Here is a 26,579-nt window from a genome sequence, read left to right as displayed (position 1 = left end):
TGATTGATTGATGTTTTTTTTTAAACAGCAACAAAATGGCTGCCCAGAAACTTGGCGTAACAGTAACATCTTGGCGTAACAGTTATTAGGTGTTGGTTTGACAGTCACTGGACCCAGGTTTGAGTTCAGCTCAGGGCTACCCCCTGAATTCACTACACTATGAATACAAGGACTGGCCATCCATGATGTCGTAATGATAGTTTAACCAGGTGTCTAGGCTATATAGTGTATTCTAGAATTCATCCATGATGTCATAATGATAGTTTAACCAGGTTTCTAGGCTATATAGTATATTCTAGAATTCATCCATGATGTCATAATGATAGTTTAACCAGGTCTCTAGGCTATATAGTGTATTCTAGAACTGCCAGTGTAGATTTCTTGTGGAGGCAAATTATTAGAGCTGTTGATAAGTCATTTGTATAATATTCAGCCAATTTTTTTCATGCCATTACGTTAAAGGCGAAACATACCTAGATTTAATTACGTTCATGAATTGGTTTGAAACCTTTGTTTTAAAACCTTCTCAAAGTTGTTCCCTTGACGGATTTGTAGAAAACAGTTTGTCGTAAAACACTTTTTTTATTTATTTAAATGTAACCTTTTATTTAACTAGGCAAGTCAGTTAAGAACAAATTCTTATTTACAATGACTGCCTACCCCGGACGACGCTGGGCCAATTGTGCGCTGCCCTATGGAAATCCCAATCAAGGCCAGTTGTGATACAGCCTGGATTTGAACCAGGGCGTCTAGTGACGCCTCAAGCACTGAGATGCAGTGTCCACTGTGCCACTCTGGAGCCCCAAAATCATGTTATAGGCCTACATTTGCACACAGGCCAGGTAGACTAGTCCTACTTCTATATGTGTAATCAGGTGTGCGTCGTTACTCAACATTGACAGGAGTGTTTCAAACAAAAGACAATGAATAAATTGACAAAACTGACGCGTCTTGAGGGGTCAGGTCTGGGTGGTCTGCCATGGGCCGTTTCATTTAGTATCAGTTTGGGTCGGCATGGGGAATGATTGTATTTCCCCATAGTATGTTGTACCGAAGTTGACCAACTGAAAGGGAGTGTAACTTAATGACTATTGTTGGATTCTAAACTTTGAACATATTAAAGACATGATAGATCAGACGCAGAGTATATAAAGGACTGAGATCTGTAGAAAGACAGAGTGGCTGTGGAATGTGCTGGGTGGACGGGAGGAGATCACAGGATTGCTTTAGGGGGAGCGGATGGACATCTGTGGATTAGGCGAAGGAGGGGTTGAGGTCAGGAGGTCAGGTCAGATACCCTGAAGGGAGTAATAAGGGTTTAGTATCCTGTTACCCTCTTCCTGACGAAACCAGAAGATGTAATGATTGGATAGGAGTGTCCAAAGTGGGGTATATATACTTGTGATGGTGAGAACATGTTTTGTCTGACTTACAGCTGTAATGACCCTTTGGGAAGAATTAAACTTGGTTAACCTCTCTGGGATTTGTCAACCAAGAGTCAGCCAGTGAAATTGCAGGGCACCAAATTCAAACAACAGAAATCTCATAATTAAAATTCCTCAAACATACAAGTATTATACACCATGTTAAAGAAACTTCTTGTTAATCCAACGTGGATTTAATAGTATGTTGTACCTAGTTTCCCTCCTTCAGGGAACAGTAGTTATATTCATAACGTGTGGATTTAATAGTATGTTGTACCTAGTTTCCCTTCTTCAGGGAACAGTAGTTATAGTCATAACATTACGCTTGTCATATGATGAACTTCAACTTAAATACTGGATTTTGCTGTCGGACAGTTTTTTGTATTCAGATCTCTGAAATGCTCTCTAACTACGTAACATTTAGTGTCTCCTTATGTTACGCTGGGAAAACAGTTTTCATGGGAACAGAAATCCTAAATCATTTCAGAGTTTGCTAAATCCAGTGGTTCTAACCGAGTCATCTTAACTTTGTTGACAACACCCAAATGGATACTGTCATTAATGTGGTTCTTCAATAATTACACGTCATTCTTAATACTGTAGCTGTTTAGTTACAGTCACATGTTCAACTATCATCAGCTGATCCAGGAAATAATTTTCTGAATGACAAACATCACGACATGCAACAACAACCAAAGTGCTTCTTCATTCATTACTCTGGTAAAGACAGTTATGCCGTGCTCCACGTTGGATCCAACATCCCTAACAAATTCATTTTTATACTGCGTTATTGTCTGCTTGATTTACAGTAGGGTCTCGTTAGTCTGTTTGCACACAGAGATACTTAGCTCATAATGTGTAGATAACTGTTCCTTGGTGGATAGGCTATTGTACAACACACAGAGCTATTTTCCTTTATTCAGGACATTTAGAATGACAACACATTACAGAGTAGCCTAGTGGGATTATTCACAAAATTATCTGGTGATCAGGTTATGAAATGTCATGACAAAGACATTTTAATTTCCTAGTTTCACCTGAAATATTAAATGATTTATAGTCCTAGGTCTATGTTGTTGTTAGGTGAAGTTATGGGTCCTACAGTAGGTCTATGGTATTGTTTGGTGAAGTTATGGGCCAATTTGTTAAACACTTAGTGTACAAACCCTCATTGTCATAGCCTTCCCTGTGGCTCAGTTGGTAGAGCATGGTGTTTGCAACGCCAGCATGGTGTGTGCAACGCCAGGGTTGTGGGTTCGATTCCCACGGGGGGCCAGTACAAAAAAAATTAAATAAAATGCTTGAAATAAAATGTATGCATTCACTAATGTAAGTCGCTCTGGATAAGAGTGTCTGCTAAATGACTAAAATGTAAATGTAAATGTCAGGCTGATGGCAAAGCTAGCCATAGAGCATTTTACTGGTTGAAGTGTTTTTTAAAGTATAAATCAGTTGATTTGCGACACTAACACAAACATTATATTAAGCAGGAGATTCAAGCAAGCCTAACAATTATAATCCAAAAGTAATGTGAAATGCACTCATAAGCAACCTGGAGGCTATTTTTGCTGTCAGTCTATGAGAACTCTCCTGAGTTTCCCCCACGGTGGTGAATTAGTGAATAGACACAGAGCTTAATGTGACTTTCCTTGAGTAGCACTCCTGATATTGCGCTGTAATATTCAGAATACATTGTGAAAAACTAAAATCTTTGCTCACCATTTTTGCTCCAGGCAGATATACTACATTCATAACTAGCGGTTTCCTCATTACCAGATATACTACATTCATAACTAGTGGTTTCCTCATTACCAGATATACTACATCCATAACTGGTGGTTTCCTCATTACCAGATATTCTACATCCATAACTAGTGGTTTCCTCATTACCAGATATACTACATCCATAACTAGCGGTTTCCTCATTAGCAGGGAGGTATTTCTGCAATCAAATTGTGTGCGCATTGCCCTCATGCCCCGATTTTATTGAACACAGAACGGGGCCTATATTGGAGACCAAAAGTCGTCTGGCACACTGCTTAGGATGTCAACAACTTTATTATTAACTTATTTCTAGCTACAACTAATGTGAAAACAAGACAAAATTACTTGTTGCTAACTTGACTGTCTTAATTGTCAAATAATTTAACAGACGTCAATTGTTGTAGAACTTCATGGGTATGCTCTGGGCATCACCTTTTACCTCAAATAAACAGTGGATTTCTGCTGTTGTGGGCCTTTAACCATCTGTTTAACTTTGTTGTTCACACAGGAGAGAGACGTGACTATCGTGGATCCTCTGGGGAGCCTCAACAACCTCATGATGCTGACGAGGCAGAGAAGAGTCTCTCCACATCAGAACACCTCAAGAAACACCAGCAGAGACCCACAGGGAAGAAATCTTACTGCAAATTGTCGTCAGAACTTAAAATACACCAGCAAGTACACACAGGAGGGAAAGCTCACCACTGTTTTGATTGTGGGAAAAGTTACTCAAGAGCAGATGCACTGAAAGTACACCTGAGAATTCACACAGGAGAGAAACCTTTTGGCTGTGATCAATGTGGGAAGAAATTTACTGTGTCAAACTCCTTGATAGTGCACCAGAGAATACACACAGGAGAGAAACCTTATAGCTGTTATCAATGTGGGAAGAGTTGTACTACATCTAGCCATCTAATTGTACACCAGAGAACACACACAGGAGAGAAATATTTTATCTGTGATCAATGTGGGAAGAATTGTAATACATCTAGCCATCTAATTGTACACCAGAGGACACACACAGGAGAGAAACCTTATAGCTGTGGTCAATGTGGGAAGAGTTTTGGTCAATCTGTCCATTTGACAGTGCACCAGAGAACACACACAGGAGAGAAATGTTATAGCTGTGGTCAATGTGGGAAGAGTTTTGGTCAATCTGGCCACCTGACAGTGCACCAGAGAAGACACACAGGAGAGAAACCTTTTAGCTGTAATCAATGTGGGAAGAGTTTTAGTACATCTGGCTATCTGACTATACACCAGAGAACACACACAGGGGAGAAACTTTATAGCTGTGATCAATGTGACAAGAGATTCTCCGATAAAAGATCTCTGATCAACCATCAGAAAATACATACATGAAGGAGTTGTTTCATGATATCAATGAAATATCCCACCTAGCAACATGTAATTGAAAAGAAGACTATGCTCGAAGTCCAATATACGTTCGGTTTTAGTTGAAAGTTAAAAATATGTATTTTCGGGTTGTTTTTTTTCAATGACTTGAAAACAGCTTCATTTCAACGTACTTGCAGCCTATACACATGGACGCAGTATAATAAATTAGTCTATAATCAATTTTATTAACAATCCTACTTCACTCCAGTATTTCTTTACAACATTCAATTGCTAATTGTCTTTATTCCACTACTAAAGAAGCATGACTCAAATCACCTCATATTTCAAACATCCAGCCTGACAAAAGATACAAGTTTTATTATTCCATGCCTCACCATTAAGTTAATTATTGCCAATAGATATTAACAAAGGAGTGTACATTTGGTTTTGATATTTACAATTCATGTAATGTTTAGTAATCATAATTATTTATGCAACCAATTGACAATTTTTGGTACAATTATATTGACATTGTTGCCCTGCTTTTAGAATGTCAGGGTTTATTCTCAGATGTGCCAAACCAAATGTACTAAAGCATGACATTGGGGACTGGGCCCCGATCCAACAACATGCCTATCTAGTGAACCCTGAAAAGAGACAGAAGCTCCGCAGTGAGGTGGAAAATTACTACGGATATTAAGGAGCTAGTTCTAGAAGCTAGTTAGTTTTATTCTATAGAAATAAAAATGAGAAAAAAATAATACGATTGTATATTTTTATTTAGAAATACGTTTTTTTTTGTTTTAATTGTTGACAGCCAGTAGACACCATGTTTATATTGGTGAAGGTGAAGCATTGTAGTTGATTATAATGAGGAATGGAAGTTGTTTTCTGTTTGTGGTGAGCAAACTTGTCCAACAAAAATATAGGATATATTTGTGTCTTAAGGGGGAAGGTGTTACAGGCTTTGGTTTTTCCATTATTGTTTTGAGGTTGGACTTTAGCGCGTATAGCTAGTTAGCGCGTATAGCTCTGTTAGCGCGTATAGCTCCGTTAGCGCGTATAGCTCCGTTAGCGCGTCTAGCTCCGTTAGCGCGTCTAGCTCGTTAGCACGTAGGACGCATTGATTGGTGTCACCTCGTTAGTCAGTATGTGTTACACCTGTGCTGGCTTGTCCATCTCGTTAGTGGGAAGGTGTTTCACCTGAGCTGGTCCAGGTTCTATTTAAGAGTGTCTGGCCCAGTGCTCCAGTTGTCTTGATACATGTGGAGAGTCAACACCTTTAGTTGCTCCACCTTTTTGGTTTGCTACCTGTCGTTAAGTTTGGTGTGGGTTTTTCTTTTGTTTGCCTCTTCTTGGGCAGATTTAGTGGGTCTCATGGTGGGTGTCTTTTAGCTCCCAGTTGTTGTTACTAGTCAACTTTCAGTGGACACTGAGAGCAAAACTGCAACATTATATTATAATACTTTTATTGCATCAAATGGTTGTTTTATTAACAGAATAGAGGGTTCTTATAACTATTGTGTCTGTGTGTTCTACTGAGGATGGGCCTCTGGGAGAAAACACTGACAGGAGATTTACAATGTCTTTTGGGTGATAAAACCTAAAGAGACCGCATTACAGAGCATGAGTTAATGTTTCTGTTCTATATGGTACCAGGGAGAGATGACCCCAGGGCCAGACCCTGGTCTCTACAGAAAGAGTACTGTTTTTACAGCAGATACTGTCTGCTGAGAATTATAAGTATCTTTCATACAAATCTTAACCTTGTGACCCGTTCTATACATCTGTTGTTCGTCATGTAGGTTAAAAGGGGTGTATCTTGGCTGTAAAATACCTTTGTACTTTTGTTTCGTGGCTCTCAACGAGTCATCTGGGGGTGATTCGTCAACCAGCCATCATTATCGTAGAGCACCCAATTGATTAATTTTGTGTATGTGTTGTATTGACCTGCTCCCTTATTAATAAGTGAATAAAGGTTTAGTTTAAGAATAACTCTGACTTGTGTGATAAGTTTCTCTTGTCATTTGATATTAAAGAAATTAACAACCACATTTGGGGATGTGAATCTTCACTTGGTGACCACTCCTGGTGACCTGGGTAAATGGTGCACCAGGGATCCCTCTAACTTGGGATCTCAGGGAGACCACACTTCAGGAGCGGAGCAGATGGACCCACATTTGATCTGAGAGGCAGCGAGCCGAGTGGATACCACATCTCCAACGTAGTTTAAAAATAAAGAATGAGGTGAGCGAAACAAGTGGAATTTTTAGAAAAGCCGCGTAGACTCTGTGTGTATTCCTGTGTGAGGGGGGGCACCTTGGAGGTGTAAACAGGGCCGAGGCAGTAGGCTCTAAGTGTGTTTTCCTGAGTGAGGGGGGCACCTTGGAGGTTTAAAGAGGGGCGAGCCAGCTATCTGTGAGCTGTATGAAATCTAGAATCTGTGTTTACTAGTTAAGACCATCTATGATATAGTATAAGATAGTAAGGTGCCCCTGTAATTGTTTTAAACATGTAATTATTTTAAACCTGTAATTATTTTAAACCTGTACCCCATTTTAGAAGTATTGAAAGATGTAAATGTATGAGTAACATTATCCTAGGAACTAACTATGAGATAGAAATGTGAAAATATTCCTGCAGGCTAAAATATTGTTGAAAAATAACTAATTGATTAGGTATGTTTGGGAATAGCATTGTGTGACTGTGGTATGAGAGTTGTGTGACTGTGATATGAGAGTTGTGTGACTGGAAATGAGTCTTAATCAGACGTCTGGGTAGTAACATATAGAAATATGCTTAATCAGATGATTGAAATGTGGATAATAAGAGGGATGATATTTTAGAAAGCAGCAGAAGGTCTATAGTTCCTGGGAGGCTTGATTTTGCCGTGGTGTCTGGGAGATTAGAGAACCGAGAACAAAAGTTTATTTTTTGTTCTGCTGGGAGTATGTTTGGACAGCTGCTTCGTAGCTGTGGAGAGTCCTTGAAAAAGCAAATGGAATGGTTGTTGTGACTACCTGAGAATTTCTTACGTTTTATATGGATTCTGTGAATATATGAATATATGATGAATTGTATGTGTGTATAATCGATTACTAGAGATTTGATGAAGTAATACTGGGAATATAATTAGATACAATTTAAACAACCCATATGTAGACGAACGTAGGTTTTGAGTTGGTATCTTTAATGGATCATTTGATAAAGATGAGGTTTAAGCATTATTAAACTGTCTACAAAGTCTGGCCAGTTGTCTCAGAAACTGATGGGAGTGTGTCCACTTTAGGTTAAGTTACTCTAACGATGAAACTATAAAACGCGTATTGGACTTTCTCCATCCAGGTACTACATTTGAAATAAACTGCCCTTAAGGCCTGGGGGGGTTCTTCCCAGTATGAGAGGAGTTGCTGGATTTATTGAATAAACCTTTTTCCATAAAGTTAGAGTGAACCAAGGTGTCTGACTAGCTGTTGATGTTGAAGAACCGTCCACTAGATTATACGTCACAGTGGCAGAATCACCTGAAAGACGCACATCGCCATCTGCTGACTGGAGTTGGTATCGCAGTTCAGAAAATACTTTCAAACAAAATGTTAAAAAGCGACTGCCCCTAAAAACCAAAGACTCCCTTTGAAAACGGGCGATGTGGCATCAGAAACATTTATTATAGTGTAAAAATGTACTACAAAGTGTAGCTAAATGGAATAACTTTGGTCACACCCACTCAGCACATGACGTCAAAGTACGTTGAATTATGGTCAATATCAGGTCCTGTCTGTTGTGGCCGCTATTTCGCCCTAAAATATTCATCCCAAATTGGGCTGTGTATAACTATGTAAATGTCTCTCGGACAAGGTGACTTTTATCAATATACACTCTAAAAAGTAAAGATTTCTGGAGTATCCTTTAGGGGTTCTTGAAATTGGAACTGTGGGGGAACCCCTAAAAGTTATTTGAAGAACCTTTTGTGGGAACCCCTATAAGTTCTTTGAAGAACCCCTTATCATGGTTCCTCAAAGAACCTTATGGGGTTCATTTTTTAAACTCCCTGTCCACGCTCCCTCCATTATAAAAACATTTTAATAATAATAACAATATTGACAATATGGATTTAAATAATTCATTGTTTATTTAGTGCCACCACAAATATGAATTAATATTTACAAAACAATTTACCAAACAAAACACATTACAATATTGCAACAATAATAATGATGTACAATAAAAACATAAAAAATGAATCATAGGTAAACTACCAATATTGTAGACTTGATGCTAAATACAGATGTTTCAGCTTTAGTGTGTATATCATATCCACTTAGTTATGTTAGGAAGTTTTCCATCTTTATGACCGGCCCTGGTAACTTCACCCCAACTTCTCTGATCCCCAGAACACAGGAACTTAACAACATAAGTGTTTTTCTGACATTTTGGGGAAATTTTACAGAAAATAAAAATCCAGTCGTAGCAAAGCCCCAAGTCCCATGGGGACGTCCTCGAGGGCCTGGATGTTCTCCCCATCAAAGGCCAGCGGGATTTCACTCTCATGGTGAAATGGATTTCCACCGATGTGCAGTAAAGGAGTGAAGAGCGGTGAAATCTGTGTCAACAAAAGTAAGAAAAGATTAATACACAAACAATTAACAAAGAACACAACAAATGTTCAGCTGTAGTTTTATATAAGCATGCACACCTATGTTAATGAAGAAACAGATGATTGGTGCAGAGGCATACCTTGTCATGGACATAAAGGCCACTCGGGTCCTCATTGAAGAGGTAGGGCAAGAGCAGAATCGCTGCTGTGGTCTCCAGTCCTAGTAAAGTAAATCAATGATCTTACTACACTTGCTAATTTCATTACAAAATACATTAGAGAAAGGGAAGGAATAAGAGCAGATCCCTCTTCTGTATTGTCCTTCAGGGACTGTCAAAATAGCAGGATGATGTCCTCACCCCTGCCTCGCCTCTCTACCTCTGATAGTCCTTGAATTCTCTTTTTGTCTATATCCATTCCATGGACTTTATTCATTCATTCATCAATGTTACTACTAATGTGAAAACAAGACAAAATATGACTTCTTGCTCATTTTAAGACAATTGTTAAATCATGTTAACATTCATTACAGATATCAATTGTTGTATAACATCATGGCTACGCTATTGGCATCACCTTTTACAGTGGATTTCTGCTGTTGTGGGCCTTTTAATCATCTGTCTGACTTTGTTGTTCACACAGGAGAGAAACTTTACTATCATGGATCCTCTGGGGAGCCTCAACAATCTCATGATGCTGAAGAGGCAGAGAAGAGTCTCTCCACATCAGAACACCTCAATAATCACCTGCAGACATCCACAGGGAAGAGAACTCACTGCTGCTCTGACTGTGGGAAGAGATTTACCTCATCAGGCATTAAATTTCATCAGAGAATCCACACAGGAGAGAATCCTTATAGCTGTGATCAATGTGGGAAGAGTTTTGGTCAATCTGGCTCGCTGACAGTGCACCAGAGAATACACACAGTAGAGAAATCTTATAGCTGTATTCAATGTGGGAAGAGATGTACTACATATGGCCATCTGAATCTACACCAGAGAATAGACACAGGAGAGAAACCTTATAGTTGTGGTCAATGTGGGAAGGGTTTTGGTCAATCTAGAGAGCTGACAGTGCACCAGAGAACACACACAGGAGAGAAACCTTATAGGTGTGATCAGTGTGACAAGATATGCGTTGATAAAAGATCTCTGATCAAACATCAGAAAATACATGAAGGAGTTATTTCGTGATATCAATTAAAAAATGTCACAATGTAGAATTTTTTTAAATATTGTAGAAGGAGTATTTTAAGGTATTTCACAATGTAGAACCCTAAATGTTTGTCCCCTGTTCTATTGATTTCAACATGATATGGATATTAGCCTCAGGGGGAAAATCCAGGCTCTGAAATGGAAGAGTTACTATTTATGTGATTTAACAAAAAGTGACTAACACAAAAAGAGCTGTGTTACACTTACCATGTTGGTGACCCACTGGAATCAAAATGCAACACTTCAAAATGTAGCTTGCTGTTTTCTACAAATTGTCCTCTAACCAGTGATGTACACATTATTCCCAGATTCTGTGTTTTTTGAGCTGTTACTTTTAACAGGACGAGCAACCTCATCTCCCTCCTCTCGGCACAATTGATTTCAACATGATATTGATGAGTGATGACAATTAAGCGTTCCTTTGTTTAGCGACCCCTACATTTAAATGCATCACTCCAAAATGTAGCTGACTGTCTTCTGCAGGTTGTCCTCTAATCAGTGAGGTAAAAGATATCTCCCATTTCATGTTTTTTTGTTGTTGTGTTTCAACAGCAGGTTCAACCTGATTTCCCCCCAAATCAATATGCGTTGCAATGGATCCCAATTTATTTTGACTGCACGTTTTTCCGTATTGGAGATGAGTTTTGTTTGGGCTCGTTCCAAGGGGATGAGAGTTCTAGAAGCTAGTGAGTTTTAGGAAGACGGGAGTTCTAGAAGCTAGTGAGTTAGAAATTTTTTTTTTCTTGTTTTTAATTGTTGACAGCCAGTAGACACCATGTTTATATTGAAGGTGAAGTATTGTTGTTTATTATAATGTGAAATGGAAGTTGTTTTCTGTTCTTGGTAAGCAAATTGTCCAACAAAAATATAGTATATATTTGTTGTCTTAATGGGGTAGGTGTTACAGGCTTTGGTTTTTGCATTTATGTTTTGAGGTTGGACTTTAGCACGTCTAGCTCGTTAGCACGTATAGCTCGTTAGCACGTAGGACGCACTGATTGGTGTCACCTTGTTAGTCAGTATGTGTTACACCTGTGCTGGCTTGTCCATCTCGTTAGTGGGAAGGTGTTTCACCTGAGCTGGTCCAGGTTCTATTTAAGAGTGTCTGGCCCAGTGCTCCAGTTGTCTTGATACATGTGGAGAGTCAACACCTTTAGTTGCTCCACCTTTTTGGTTTGCTTCCTGTCTTTAAGTTTGGTGTGGGTTTTTCTTTTGTTTCCCTCTTCTTGGGCAGATTTAGTGGGTGTCTGACATGTGCTGTATAAATAAAGCTTGATTTGAACATATTGCAAAACAAATTACCCAATGACTCACCAATCAATAGACTCTTGGTCCATCTTAGTATGAAAAACAGTATCAATCCCACTTTTCCAGCCTGCTGAAGGCGTGGTGGAGTGGTAAACACCACCCCCGGCTCTACCAGGGGCTTGAGGTGGTCTCCCACAGCTCTGATTATGTCATGTTCTGTGGCCTTGCCGTTCCATTTCTTGACTGCCCCTGCAACACAGAAAGAAACACATTTAGTCATATTATATAAAACACTCAAAGTAATGGATATGGAGCATCTATGGCCTCAGTTATACCTGGCACCTAAATGTGACTTCTGATCACTCCATGCTGAATTAGGTTTAGATCTGCCAGGATGGGCATTGTGTTCGGAATTTGAGTCAGGCCACCGAATATCCATAAGCAATGTAAAGAGATGGGGTGAATGAGTGGGGAAAAGTACATTTGACACAAATTACCTTCATTATATCAAAGAACAAATGTGTGTGTCTGAGGGGAAATTAACTTTCATACAGCCAAAAGGCTTGAGAAATTACACCAATATCAGTGGACAATTTGCACTAATGTAAATAAACATAGATGATGGAACATATTCCCTTTTGCTGACGTGATGAACCGCTAAGGGGACATAAATATTTACCATCTAAACCATGTGTGACCTCTCACCTCTCTGGCTGTAGAAGTGTTCTTCCTAACCAGTCCCTCAACAGCTCTCTGACTGAGCTCCACCCTCACTGGGTCTTCAGAGGAGAGGAAGGCTGAGGAGGGATGGAAGGATGAATGGATCAGTCAGTCAATAAAGTGTAGAGCTGCTGTCTATGCTGTCTGACAAAATCACTATTTTAGTAGTTCATTAAAGTAAATGAGGCTTTATGACTGCTGAATACCATCTATAAATCACTTAGATCATGTATTTTCAGGTAGAGATACATCCTTGGGACGTCCCTAGCCCGTTGAAGTTGGCATTTAAAATGGTTAAGGTAGGGGTTAAGGTTAGGGTTTAGGGTAGGGACGTCCCAAGGATCCCATATAGCATTGACCATTGTGCATTCTTCTGTCTCTTTTACATAGCAGGTGATGGGTTCTGACTTCTGAACTTGAAAATATGAAATATCCTTATTTATGTGAAATTGAATGAAACAATAATGTATGTTGATGCTAATATGATGTACAATATTCCATGATGTTTCTATATGATAACAATACAGTAATATATTTAATATGATGTACAATATTCCATGATGTTTCTATATGATAACAATACAGTAATATATTTAATATGATGTACAATATCCCATGATGTTTCTATATGATAACAATAGAGTAATATATTTAATGATGTACAATATTCCATGATGTTTCTATATGATAACAATAGAGTAATATATTTAATATGACATATACTATTTTTTTAAAGGTTCTTCAAAGAACTTGTTAGAAGGTGGGTTCATCGAGGAACCTCCGTTGTTGCTGGACTTCTTCCGGGAACTTCGCAATTACAACTGAAAACGATGGTGACAAGTTTGGATGCGACAACAGTTAAAAAGGTTAAGTTGGGTTGATGTTTGGCTCTGAATATGTCTCGAAATCATTTATAATTATAATATAACATACTAATAATGAATAACGAAGACAATGATGGTTTTCTGTGAATATCTTCCATAACGTTACTATAGTTAATGAACGTAAATATTAGAAAGCCGGGTTTGACCGTCGGCGTTGTATGAGCTACAGTACAGTACCGTTAGTTAGCTAGCTAACGTTATGTCCTAACTAGGCACAACTAGGTTTGGATTATTTCCTCAACTATATTCTTTCCCATATATTGTATATCGTTTCCATTAAGCCAACATGGCTTTACACTCATTAATGTAAGTTTCCAATCTAGAGCAGTTCTCACTTTTGTGATAATGAACTAGCTAACATTAGCTTCGTTAACTAACTAACTAACTAACTAACTAACTAACTAACTAACGAAGGTGACCTGTCCAGACGAGATGTTAACTAACTAAACTCCCCCCCAACTCCTCTCATACCAGGAAGAACCCCCCCCCCCATTTCAAATGTAGACACACTCCCATCAGTTTCTGAGACAACTGCCCAGACTTTGTAGACAGTTTAATAACGCTTAACCCTCATCTTTATCAAATGATCCATTAAAGATACCAACTCAAAACCTACGTTCGTCTACATATGGATTGTTTAAATTGTATCTAATTATATTCCCAGTATTACTTCATCAAATCTCTAGTATTCGATTATACACACATACAATTCATCATATTTTCATATATTCACAGAATACATATAAAACGTAAGAAATTCTCAGGTACTCACAACAACCATTCCATTTGCTTTTTCAAGGACTCTCCACAGCTATGAAGCAGCTCTCCAAACATACTCCCAGCGGAACAAAAAAATAAACTTTTGTTTCCCGGACAATGACCATGGGATCCTCAACGGTTCTCTAACCTCCCAGAGACCACGGAAAAATCAAGCTTCCCAGGAACTATAGACCTTCCTCTGCTTTCTAAATGATCATACATATATCTCAATACCACCCCGTGATGTTCTATGATGGGCAGTGAAGGAACCCCAACATAATGTTTTATCAAAGCTTATTATCCACATGTCAATCATCTGATTCAGCATATTTCTATATGTTACTATCCAGACGACAGATTACGACTCCTTTCAACAGTCACACAACTCTCATATCACAGTCACACAACTCCCATATCACAGCCACACAATGCTATTCTCAAACATACCTAATCAATTAGTTGTTTTTCAACAATATTTTAACCTGCAGGAATATTTTCACATTTCTATCTCATGGTTAGTTCCTAGAATAATGCAACACATACATTTATATCTTTCAATACTTCTAAAATGGGGTACAGGTGTAAAATAATTACAGGTTTAAAACAATTACAGGTGCACCTTACTAGCTTATACTATATCATAAATTGTCTTAAATAGTAAACAAAGATTCTAGTTTTCATCCAGTTCACACAGATAGCTGACTCAGCCCTGTTTACACCTCCAAGGTGCCCCCCACTTAGGAATACACACTCAGAGGCTTTTCTAAAAACTCCACTTTACGTGCTTACCACCAACAGAAAACAACTTCCATTCCTCATTATAATCAACTACAATGCTTCACCTTCACCAATATAAACATGGTCTCTACTGGCTGTCAACAATTAAAAACAATTTAAAAAATAATAATTACCACTAGCTTCTAGAACTCTCGTCTCCTTGGAATGAACCCAAACAAAACTCATCTCCAATACGGAAAACTAACTTCTTAATAATTTGTAGAAAACAGCTAGATTATACTTACAGACACCATTCAAACAGTTTTAGAAACTTTAGAGTGTTTTCTATCCAAATCTAATAATAATATGCATATCCTAGCTTCTGAGTTTGTGTAGGAGGCAGTTTAATATGGGCACGTATGTTTTTTTTTAAATTCTCAATAGCGCCCCCTGGCCTTAACGTGCGTCAAGAGGTTTTAAGAGTGTCTGGCCCAGTGCTCCAGTTGTCTTGATACATGTGGAGAATCAACACCTTTAGTTGCTCCACCTTTTTGGTTTACTTCCTGTCTTTAAGTTTGGTGTGGGTTTTTCTTTTGTTTGCCTCTTCTTGGGCAGATTTAGTGGGTCTCATGGTGGGTGTCTTTTAGGTCCCAGTTGCTTTTACTAGTCAATTTCCAGTGGACACCCCCATAGTGTCTTTCAGAGACCCTCCTAAAAAACAAGTTATATTTTGGGTTGGATATTGCATCATATTGTTAATATTTTAATCAATGGCATTTCCTTACAATGCTCATTAGTCTTTCAGTTGTTATTATTGTTTTTTATCCTCATATTTGTGTACTAAATATTTCTGATTATTTTCATAGTTTTTTCCTGTGGAGCCATTGTGTTGCATCCATGTCTGAAATGTGCTGTATAAATAAAGCTTGATTTGATTTGAACATATTGCGAAACAAATGAACCCAATGACTGACCAATCAACAGACTCTTGGTCCCTCTTAGTATCCCCCTTGTCCCTTTCTCAATGTCATGAACTAGACCAGGTACTGTTACAGCTGCTCTCTCCTCCTCAATGTCATGAACTAGACCAGGTACTGTTACAGCTGCTCTCTCCTCCTCAATGCCATGAACTAGACCAGGTACTGTGTTACAGCTGCTCTCTCCTCCTCAATGTCATGAACTAGACCAGGTACTGTGTTACAGCTGCTCTCTCCTCCTCAATGTCATGAACTAGACCAGGTACTGTGTTACAGCTGCTCTCTCCTCCTCAATGCCATGAACTAGACCAGGTACTGTGTTACAGCTGCTCTCTCCTCCTCAATGTCATGAACTAGACCAGGTACTGTGTTACAGCTGCTCTCTCCTCCTCAATGCCATGAACTAGACCAGGTACTGTGTTACAGCTGCTCTCTCCTCCTCAATGCCATGAACTAGACCAGGTACTGTTACAGCTGCTCTCTCCTCCTCAATGTCATGAACTAGACCAGGTACTGTGTTACAGCTGCTCTCCTCCTCAATGTCATGAACTAGACCAGGTACTGTTACAGCTGCTCTCTCCTCCTCAATGCCATGAACTAGACCAGGTACTGTGTTACAGCTGCTCTCTCCTCCTCAATGCCATGAACTAGACCAGGTACTGTGTTACAGCTGCTCTCTCCTCCTCAATGCCATGAACTAGACCAGGTACTGTTACAGCTGCTCTCTCCTCCTCAATGTCATGAACTAGACCAGGTACTGTGTTACAGCTGCTCTCTCCTCCAAAGTGAAGGGGTCTGAATACTTAACGAATGCATTGTAAACCGCTGGCAGAGTTTTCTACCATTGGCAGTTTTGTACACAGTCATGGGATACGTGGTATAGAAAAGTCCAATCTTAGGAGAGTACATGGGAGGCACTATACTGTGTGTCTGCAGGTTTCTATCTGGTCAAAACCACTGGTACAAGTGCCCCTCTACCCTCTGGTGGGATGGATCATGTCTACAGAGAAACCTAGATTCAAATACTTAGATTTGTGTGTATTGGGTATATGTTGTGAAATTGTTAGATATTACTTGTTAGATATTACTGCACCGTCTGAGATAGAAACACAAGCATTTCACTACACCTGCAATAATATCTGCTAAACATGTGTATGTGACCAATAAAATGTGATTTTGATTTGAAATAAACGTCCTATTTATCAAAGGTGCTTTTGTCTGGGGTCAAAATGACTCCAAAGGATTTGAATTTGTTAAAAGTCCATATTGATACAGAAACACTAAACCATGATATAGATTTCTTAAGAACAAGTTGATTGACAAAGTCATGAAGAATTGAATGAACCACATTTTGTCTATGATAAAAGATATGCCTCTGGGGTCAAAATGATCCATGTCAGAAGTATGGTTCAATGCAAATATGTAGTGGGTGTAACGTTTGTTTTAATTTCTAACTCATTAAAAGCGAATCAATCAACACATGCTTCTCTTTGAACGACTTAATATAATATAAAACCTTTTCTGAAATAAATGAAAAATAAACGTTTGGTTCCTCAACTGCGTTGCCCACTCCAGTCAGCAGATGGCGATGTGCGTCTTTTAGGTTCAGGCGATGCTGCCAGTGTGACGTATAATCTAGTGGACGGGACGCTCCTTCAACAACAACAGCTAGTCAGACACCTCGGTAGCTTTCTAGCAAACATAGCTACAACATTCACGCTCTTTACACTGTTTTGGTGTATATTAGTCGCTGTGTATTAAACACACTTCTGTTGTATGTACTTGTTGGCCCATTTAATTATATATTTACGTTGTTTGTCAGCTAGCTGGTTTACTAAGTTAGCTTAGAACTAGGCTAGTCGCTAATGCTAGCTAGCTAACATCCCCGACCATGAGTTCACTAAGCTACTCTCCTCCTGTTAAAGAAGAGGAGGTCTGCTGGACGGAGAAAGAAACTCTTGTGAAAGAGGAGGAGGAAGAGAAGGATGTTACAATACAAAAACAAGTAGAGGGTGAGGCTGTTACCGTGAAAGAAGAAGAGAAAGACGTTACAGTGAAAGAAGAGGAAGACGCTTTCAGAGTGAAAGAGGAGGAGGATGTTACTGTGAAAGAAGAGGAGGATGATGCAGTTTTTGGAGTGGAGGATGAAGTGAAAGAAGATGAAGACGTTTTTGGAATGAAGGATGAAGAGGGGGAAATTACTGTCACATTAGAGGAGGACGAAGAAGAGAAGACTGGAGAACTGATTAACACCAGTAAATACAGTGAGTACTATGTTATAAAACAGGGACATTGATCTGATTAACACCAGTAAATACAGTGAGTACTATCTAATAAAACAGGGACATTGATCTGATTAACACCAGTAAATACAGTGAGTACTATCTTATAAAACAGGGACATTGATCTGATTAACACCAGTAAATACAGTGAGTACTATCTAATAAAACAGGGACATTGATCTGATTAACACCAGTAAATACAGTGAGTACTATCTTATAAAACAGGGACATTGATCTGATTAACACCAGTAAATACAGTGAGTACTATCTAATAAAACAGGGACATTGATCTGATTAACACCAGTAAATACAGTGAGTACTATCTAATAAAACAGGGACATTGATCTGATTAACACCAGTAAATACAGTGAGTACTATCTAATAAAACAGGGACATTGATCTGATTAACACCAGTAAATACAGTGAGTACTATCTTATAAAACAGGGACATTGCTCTGATTAACACCAGTAAATACAGTGAGTACTATGTAATAAAACAGGGACATTGATCTGATTAACACCAGTAAATACAGTGAGTACTATCTAATAAAACAGGGACATTGATCTGATTAACACCAGTAAATACAGTGAGTACTATCTAATAAAACAGGGACATTGATCTGATTAACACCAGTAAATACAGTGAGTACTATCTAATAAAACAGGAACATTGATCTGATTAACACCAGTAAATACAGTGAGTACTATCTTATAAAACAGGGACATTGATCTGATTAACACCAGTAAACACAGTGAGTACTATCTAATAAAACAGGGACATTGATCTGATTAACACCAGTAAGTACAGTGAGTACTATCTTATAAAACAGGGACATTGATCTGATTAACACCAGTGAATACTATCTAATAAAACAGGGACATTGATCTGATTAACACCAGTAAATACAGTGAGTACTATCTTATAAATCAGGGACATTGATCTGATTAACACCAGTAAATACAGTGAGTACTATCTTATAAAACAGGGACATTGATCTGATTAACACCAGTAAATACAGTGAGTACTATCTAATAAAACAGGGACATTGATCTGATTAACACCAGTAAATACAGTGAGTACTATCTAATAAAACAGGGACATTGATCTGATTAACACCAGTAAATACAGTGAGTACTATCTTATAAAACAGGGACATTGATCTGATTAACACCAGTAAATACAGTGAGTACTATCTAATAAAACAGGGACATTGATCTGATTAACACCAGTAAATACAGTGAGTACTATCTAATAAAACAGGGACATTGATCTGATTAACACCAGTAAATACAGTGAGTACTATCTAATAAAACAGGAACATTGATCTGATTAACACCAGTAAATACAGTGAGTACTATCTAATAAAACAGGGACATTGATCTGATTAACACCAGTAAATACAGTGAGTACTATCTAATAAAACAGGGACATTGATCTGATTAACACCAGTAAATGCAGTGAGTACTATCTTATAAAACAGGGACATTGATCTGATTAACACCAGTGAATACTATCTAATAAAACAGGGACATTGATCTGATTAACACCAGTAAATACAGTGAGTACTATCTTATAAATCAGGGACATTGATCTGATTAACACCAGTAAATACAGTGAGTACTATCTTATAAAACAGGGACATTGATCTGATTAACACCAGTAAATACAGTGAGTACTATCTAATAAAACAGGGACATTGATCTGATTAAAACCAGTAAATACAGTGAGTACTATCTAATAAAACAGGGACATTGATCTGATTAACACCAGTAAATACAGTGAGTACTATCTTATAAAACAGGGACATTGATCTGATTAACACCAGTAAATACAGTGAGTACTATCTAATAAAACAGGGACATTGATCTGATTAACACCAGTAAATACAGTGAGTACTATCTAATAAAACAGGGACATTGATCTGATTAACACCAGTAAATACAGTGAGTACTATCTAATAAAACAGGAACATTGATCTGATTAACACCAGTAAATACAGTGAGTACTATCTAATAAAACAGGGACATTGATCTGATTAACACCAGTAAATACAGTGAGTACTATCTAATAAAACAGGGACATTGATCTGATTAACACCAGTAAATGCAGTGAGTACTATCTTATAAAACAGGGACATTGATCTGATTAACACCAGTAAATACAGTGAGTACTATCTAATAAAACAGGGACATTGATCTGATTAACACCAGTAAATACAGTGAGTACTATCTTATAAAACAGGGACATTGATCTTTTTTTTTTTTAAATTAAAATTTATTTCACCTTTATTTAACCAGGTAGGCAAGTTGAGAACAAGTTCTCATTTACAATTGCGACCTGGCCAAGATAATGCAAAGCAGTTCGACAACATACAAAAACACAGAGTTACACATGGAGTAAAACAAACATACAGTCAATAATACAGTAGAAAAATAAGTCTATATACAATGTGAGCAAATGAGTTGAGATAAGGGAGGTAAAGGCAATAAGGCCATGGTGGCAAAGTAAATACAATATAGCAAGTAAAACACTGGAATGGTAGATTTGTAGTGGAAGAAAGTGCAAAGTAGAAATAGAAATAATGGGGTGCAAAGGAGCAAAATAAATAAAATAAATAAATACAGTAGGGGAAGAGGTAGTTGTTTGGGCTACATTATAGATGGGCTATGTACAGGTGCAGTGATCTGTGAGCTGCTCTGACAGCTGGTGCTTAAAGCTAGTGAGGGAGAAGTGTTTACAGTTTCAGAGATTTTTGTAGTTCGTTCCAGTCATTGGCAGCAGAGAACTGGAAGGGGAGGCGGCCGAAGGGGGAATTGGCTTTGGGGGTGACCAGAGATATACCTGCCGGAGCGCGTGCTACAGATGGGTGCTGCTATGGTGACCAGCGAGCTGAGATAAGGGGGAACTTTACCTAGCAGGGTCTTGTAGATGACCTGGAGCCAGTAGGTTTGGCGACGAGTATGAAGCAAGGGCCAGCCAACGAGAGCGTACAGGTCGCAGTGGTGGGTAGTATATGGGGCTTTGGTGACAAAACGGATGGCACTGTGATAGAGTGCATCCAATTTATTGAGTAGGGTATTCTAGGCTATTTTGTAAATGACATCGCCGAAGTCGAGGATCGGTAGGATGGTCAGTTTTATGAGGGTATGTTTGGCAGCATGAGTGAAAGATGCTTTGTTGCGAAATAGGAAGCCAATTCTTGATTTAACTTTGGATTGGAGATGTTTGACAGTCTAACCAGACAGTTGTCCACATATTCTAAGTCAGAACCGTCCAGAGTAGTGATGCTGGACGGGCGGGCAGGTGCAGGCAGCGATCGGTTGAAGTGCATGCATTTAGTTTTACTTGTATTTAATCTCTTACATCTAGACGTTCCGCTAGCGGAACACCTGCTCCAATATCCAATGATGGGCGTGGCGCGAAATACAAACTCCTCTAAAATCCGAAAACTTCCATTTTTCAAACATATGACTATTTTACAGCATTTTAAAGACAAGACTCTCGTTAATCTAACCACACTGTCCGATTTCAAAAAGGCTTTACAGCGAAAGCAAAACATTAGATTATGTCAGCAGAGTACCCAGCCAGAAATAATCAGACACCCATTTTTCAAGCTAGCATATAATGTCACAAAAAACAAAACCACAGCTAAATGCAGCACTAACCTTTGATGATCTTCATCAGATGACACACCTAGGACATTATGTTATACAATACATGCATGTTTTGTTCAATCAAGTTCATATTTATATCAAAAAACAGCTTTTTTACGTTGGCATGTGACGTTCAGAACTAGCATACCCCCCGCAAACCTCCGGTGAATTTACTAAATTACTCACGATAAACGTTCACAAAAAACATAACAATTATTTTAAGAATTATAGATACAGAACTCCTCTATGCACTCGATATGTCCGATTTTAAAATAGCTTTTCGGTGAAAGCATATTTTACAATATTCTCAGTAGATAGCCTGGCATCACAGGGCTAGCTATTTAGACACCCAGCAAGTTTAGCCTTCACCAAACTCCGATTTACTATTAGAAAAGTTTGATTACCTTTGATGTTTTCATCAGAATGCACTCCCAGGACTTCTACTTCAATAACAAATGTTGGTTTGGTCCAAAATAATCCATAGTTATGTTCAAACAGAGGCGTTTAGTTCGTGCGTTCAGGACACTATCCGAATGGTAAATAAGGGTCACGAGCACGGCGCATTTCGTGACAAAAGATTTCTAAATATTTCATTACCGTACTTCGAAGCATGTCAACCGCTGTTTAAAATCAATTTTTATGCCATTTTTCTCGTAAAAAAGCGTTAATATTCCGACCGGGAATCTGCAATTAGGTAAACAGCCGAAAGAAAATATATCACTGGGTCGACTCGGGCACGCGCCTAATTCCTTTGTCCTGTGATTGGCCACTTGGCAAAGGCGATAATGTGTTTCAGCCTGGGGCTGCCTCGACATCGTTCAGCTTTTTCCCGGGCTCTGAGAGCCTATGGGAGCCGTAGGAAGTGTCACGTTACAGCTAAGATCCTGACTCTTCAATAAACAGGCAAGAACAACAACACCTTGTCAGACAGGCCACTTCCTGCATGAAATCTTCTCAGGTTTTTGCCTGCCATATGAGTTCTGTTATACTCACAGACACCATTCAAACAGTTTTAGAAACTTTAGGGTGTTTTCTATCCAAAGCCAATAATTATATGCATATTCTAGTTACTGGGCAGGATTAGTAACCAGATTAAATCGGGTACGTTTTTTTATCCGGCCGTGCAAATACTGCCCCCTATCCCCAACAGGTTAATCATCTGTCTGACTTTGTTGTTCACACAGGAGAGAGACGGGACTATCGTGGATCCTCTGGGGAGCCTCAACAACCTCATGCTGCTGAAGAGGCAGAGAAGAGTCTCTCCAGATCAGAACACCTCATTAAACACCTGCAAAGACCCACAGGGAAGAGAACTCACTGCTGCTCTGATTGTGGGAAGAGATTCACCTCATCAGGCATTAAAATTCATCAGAGAACACACACAGGAGAGAAACCTTACAGCTGTGATCAATGTGGGAAGAGTTTTACTACATCTGGCTCTCTGAATCTACACCAGAGAACACACACAGGAGAGAAACCTTATAGCTGTGATCAATGTGGGAAGAGTTTTGGTCAATCTAGAGAGCTGACAGTGCACCAGAGAATACACACAGGAGAGAAACCTTATAGCTGTGGTCAATGTGGGAAGAGTTTTGGTCATTCTGGACAGCTGACAGTGCACCAGAGAACACACACAGGAGAGAAACCTTACAGCTGTGATCAATGTGGGATGAGTTATACTACATCTGGCTCTCTGAATCTACACCAGAGAACACACACAGGAGAGAAATCTTATATCTGTGATCAATGTGGGAAGAGTTTTGGTCGATCTTGCCATCTGACTCAACACCAGAGAATACATACAGGAGAGAAATCTTACAGCTGTGATCAGTGTGGGAATAGTTTTACTACATCTGGCTCTCTGACTTTACACCGGAGAATACACACAGGAGAGAAACCTTATAGCTGTAATCAATGTGGGAAGAGTTTTACTACATCTAGCCAGCTGACTTTACACCAGAGAATACACACAGGAGAGAAACCTTATAGCTGTGGTCAATGTGGGAAGAGTTTTGGTCAATCTAGCCAGCTGACATTACACCAGAGAACACACACAGGAGAGAAACCTTATAGCTGTGATCAATGTGGGAAGATTTTTTGTCAATCTGGCAATCTGACAGTGCACCAGAGAACACACACAGGGGAGTAAACTTATAGCTGTGATCAATGTGGGAAGAGTTTTGGTCAATCTTGCCAGCTGACATTACACCAGAGAACACACTGTATTGTATATATACAATAAATGTATTGGAGATGAGTTTTGTTTGGGCTCGTTCCAAGGGGATGAGAGTGCTAGAAGCTAGTGAGTTTTAGGATTCTATACAAAGAGAAAAGATAAAAAAGTATGATTGTATATTATTATTTAGAAATGTGTGTAGCCAGTAGACACCATGTTTATATTGTAGAAGGTGAAGCTTTGTAGATGATTATGTGAAATGGAAGTTGTAGAGATACTCTGAATGATCGGCTGAAAAGCCAACTGACATTTACTCCTGAGGTGCTGACCTGTTGCACCCCAGACAACCACTGTGATTATTATTATTTGACCCTGCTGGTCATCTATGAACATTTGAACATCTTGGCCATGTTGTTATAATCTCCACCCGGCACAGCCAGAAGAGGACTGGCCACCCCTCATAGCCTGGTTTCTTCCTTGGTTTTGGCCTTTCTAGGGAGTTTTTCCTAGAGAGTTTTTCCTAGCCACCGTGCTTCTACGCCTGCATTGCTTGCTGTTTGGGGTTTTAGGCTGGGTTTCTGTACAGCACTTTGAGATATCAGCTGATGTAAGAAGGGCTTTATAAATACATTTGATTGATTGATTGTACAACTGAATGCATTCAACTGAAATGTGTCTTGGGTGCACTGATTGGTGTCACCTCGTTAGTCAGTATGTGTTACACCTGTGCTGGCTTGTCCATCTCGTTAGTGGGAAGGTGTTTCACCTGAGCTGGTCCAGGTTCTATTTAAGAGTGTCTGGCCCAGTGCTCCAGTTGTCTTGATAGATGTGGAGAGTCAACACCTTTAGTTGCTCCACCTTTTTGGTTTACTTCCTGTCTTTAAGTTTGGTGTGGGTTTTTCTTTTGTTTGCCTCTTCTTGGGCAGATTTAGTGGGTCTCAGGGTGGGTGTCTTTTAGGTCCCAGTTGTTGTTTCTTGTCAACTTTCAGTGTCCCAAACTTATATTTTGGGTTGGATATTGCATCCAATTAACATTTGAATCAATGGCATTTCCAATGGTGTGCTCATTAGTCTTTCAGTTTAGTCTTCTGTTTTTATCCTCTTATGTTTGTTGTGTACAAAATATTTCTGTTTATTTTCAATGTTTTTTAAAGTCTTTTTCCTGTGAAGCCATTTTGTTGCATCCATGTATGAAATGTGCTGTATGAATCAAGCTTGATTTTATTTGAACATATAATAAAACAAATGAACCCAATGACTGACCAATCAACAGACTCTTGGTCCCTCTTAGTATGAAAAACAGTATCAATCCCACTTTTCCAGCCTGCTGAAGGCGTGGTGGAGTGGTAAACACTCAAAATAATGGAATATGGAGCATCTATGGCCTCAGTTACACCTGGCACTTAAATGTGACTAATGTCATCCGATCACTCCAAGCTGCATTAGGTTCAGATCTACCAGGATGGGCCTTTGACATCGTCTGGATGCAGCCAGGCCACCAAACATGCATAAGCAATGTAAAGAGATGGGGTGAATGACTGGGGAAAAGTACATTTTACACAAATGACCTTCATAATATCAAAGAACAAATGTGTGTGTCTGAGGGGAAATGAACTTTCATACAGCCAAAAGGGGTGAGAAATTACACCAATATCAGTGGACAATTTGCATTGATGTAAATAAACATGGATTATGGAACATATTCCCTTTTGCTGACGTGATGAACCGCTAAGGGAACATAAATATTTACCATCTAAACCATGTGTGACCTCTCACCTCTCTGGCTGTAGAAGTGTTCTTCCTAACCAGTCCCTCAACAGCTCTCTGACTGAGCGCCACCCTCACTGGGTCTTCAGTGGAGAGGAAGGCTGAGGAGGGATGGAAGGATGAATGGATCAGTCAGTCAATAAAGTGTAGAGCTGCTGTCTATGCTGTCTGACAAAATCACTATTTTAGTAGTTAATTAAAGTAAATAAGGCTTTATGACTGCTGAATACCAACTATCAATCACTTAGATCATGTATTTTCAGGTAGAGATACATCCTTGGGACGTCCCTAGCCCGTTGAAGTTGACATTTAAGATGGTTAAGGTTAGGGGTTAAGGTTAGGGTTTAGGGTAGGGATGTCCCAAGGATCCCGGATAGCATTGACCATTGTGCATTCTTCTGTCTCTTTTACATAGCAGGTGATGGGTTCTGACTTCTGATCTTGAAAATATGAAATATCCTTATTATGTGAAATTGAATGAAACAATAATGTATGTTGATGCTAATATGATGTACAATATTCAATGATGTTTCTATATGATAACAATACAGTAATATATTTAATATGATGTACAATATTCCATGATGTTTCTATATGATAACAATACAGTAATATATTTAATATGATGTACAATATTCCATGATGTTTCTATATGATAACAATACAGTAATATATTTAATATGACATATACTATTTTTTAACAGTTTCACTAATTCATTTTAATTAACTTAATCATTATGATTCAACATCAGTTCACCGTCTCACCTCATACTGTATTGGAGCAGCAGCAGCTGACTGCCCGGTTCAACGTCAGTTCACCGTCTCACCTCATACTGTATTGGAGCAGCAGCAGCTGACTGCCCAGTTCAACATCAGTTCACCGTCTCACCTCATACTGTATTGAAGCAGCAGCTGACTGCCCAGTTCAACATCAATTCACCGTCTCACCTCATACTGTATTGGAGCAGCAGCAGCTGATTGCCCGGTTCAACATCAGTTCACCATCTCACCTCATACTGTATTGGAGCAGCAGCAGCTGACTGCCCAGTTCAACATCA

The 26,579-nt window shown here is 39.0% G+C and overlaps 1 pseudogene; it reads left to right on the top strand.

Annotated features, from left to right (window-relative positions):
* Nucleotides 1-35: 35 nt before the first annotated feature.
* On the top strand, nucleotides 36-23,886 carry LOC115186413 (zinc finger protein 2 homolog; annotated as a pseudogene).
* The last annotated feature ends 2,693 nt before the right edge of the window (nucleotides 23,887-26,579 follow it).

Source organism: Salmo trutta, unplaced genomic scaffold, assembly GCF_901001165.1.
Source record: "Salmo trutta unplaced genomic scaffold, fSalTru1.1, whole genome shotgun sequence".
Taxonomy (NCBI): Eukaryota; Metazoa; Chordata; class Actinopteri; order Salmoniformes; family Salmonidae; genus Salmo; species Salmo trutta.
The sequence above is the reverse complement of the archived record's forward strand: the minus strand, read 5'-3'. Positions and strand labels throughout refer to the sequence as shown.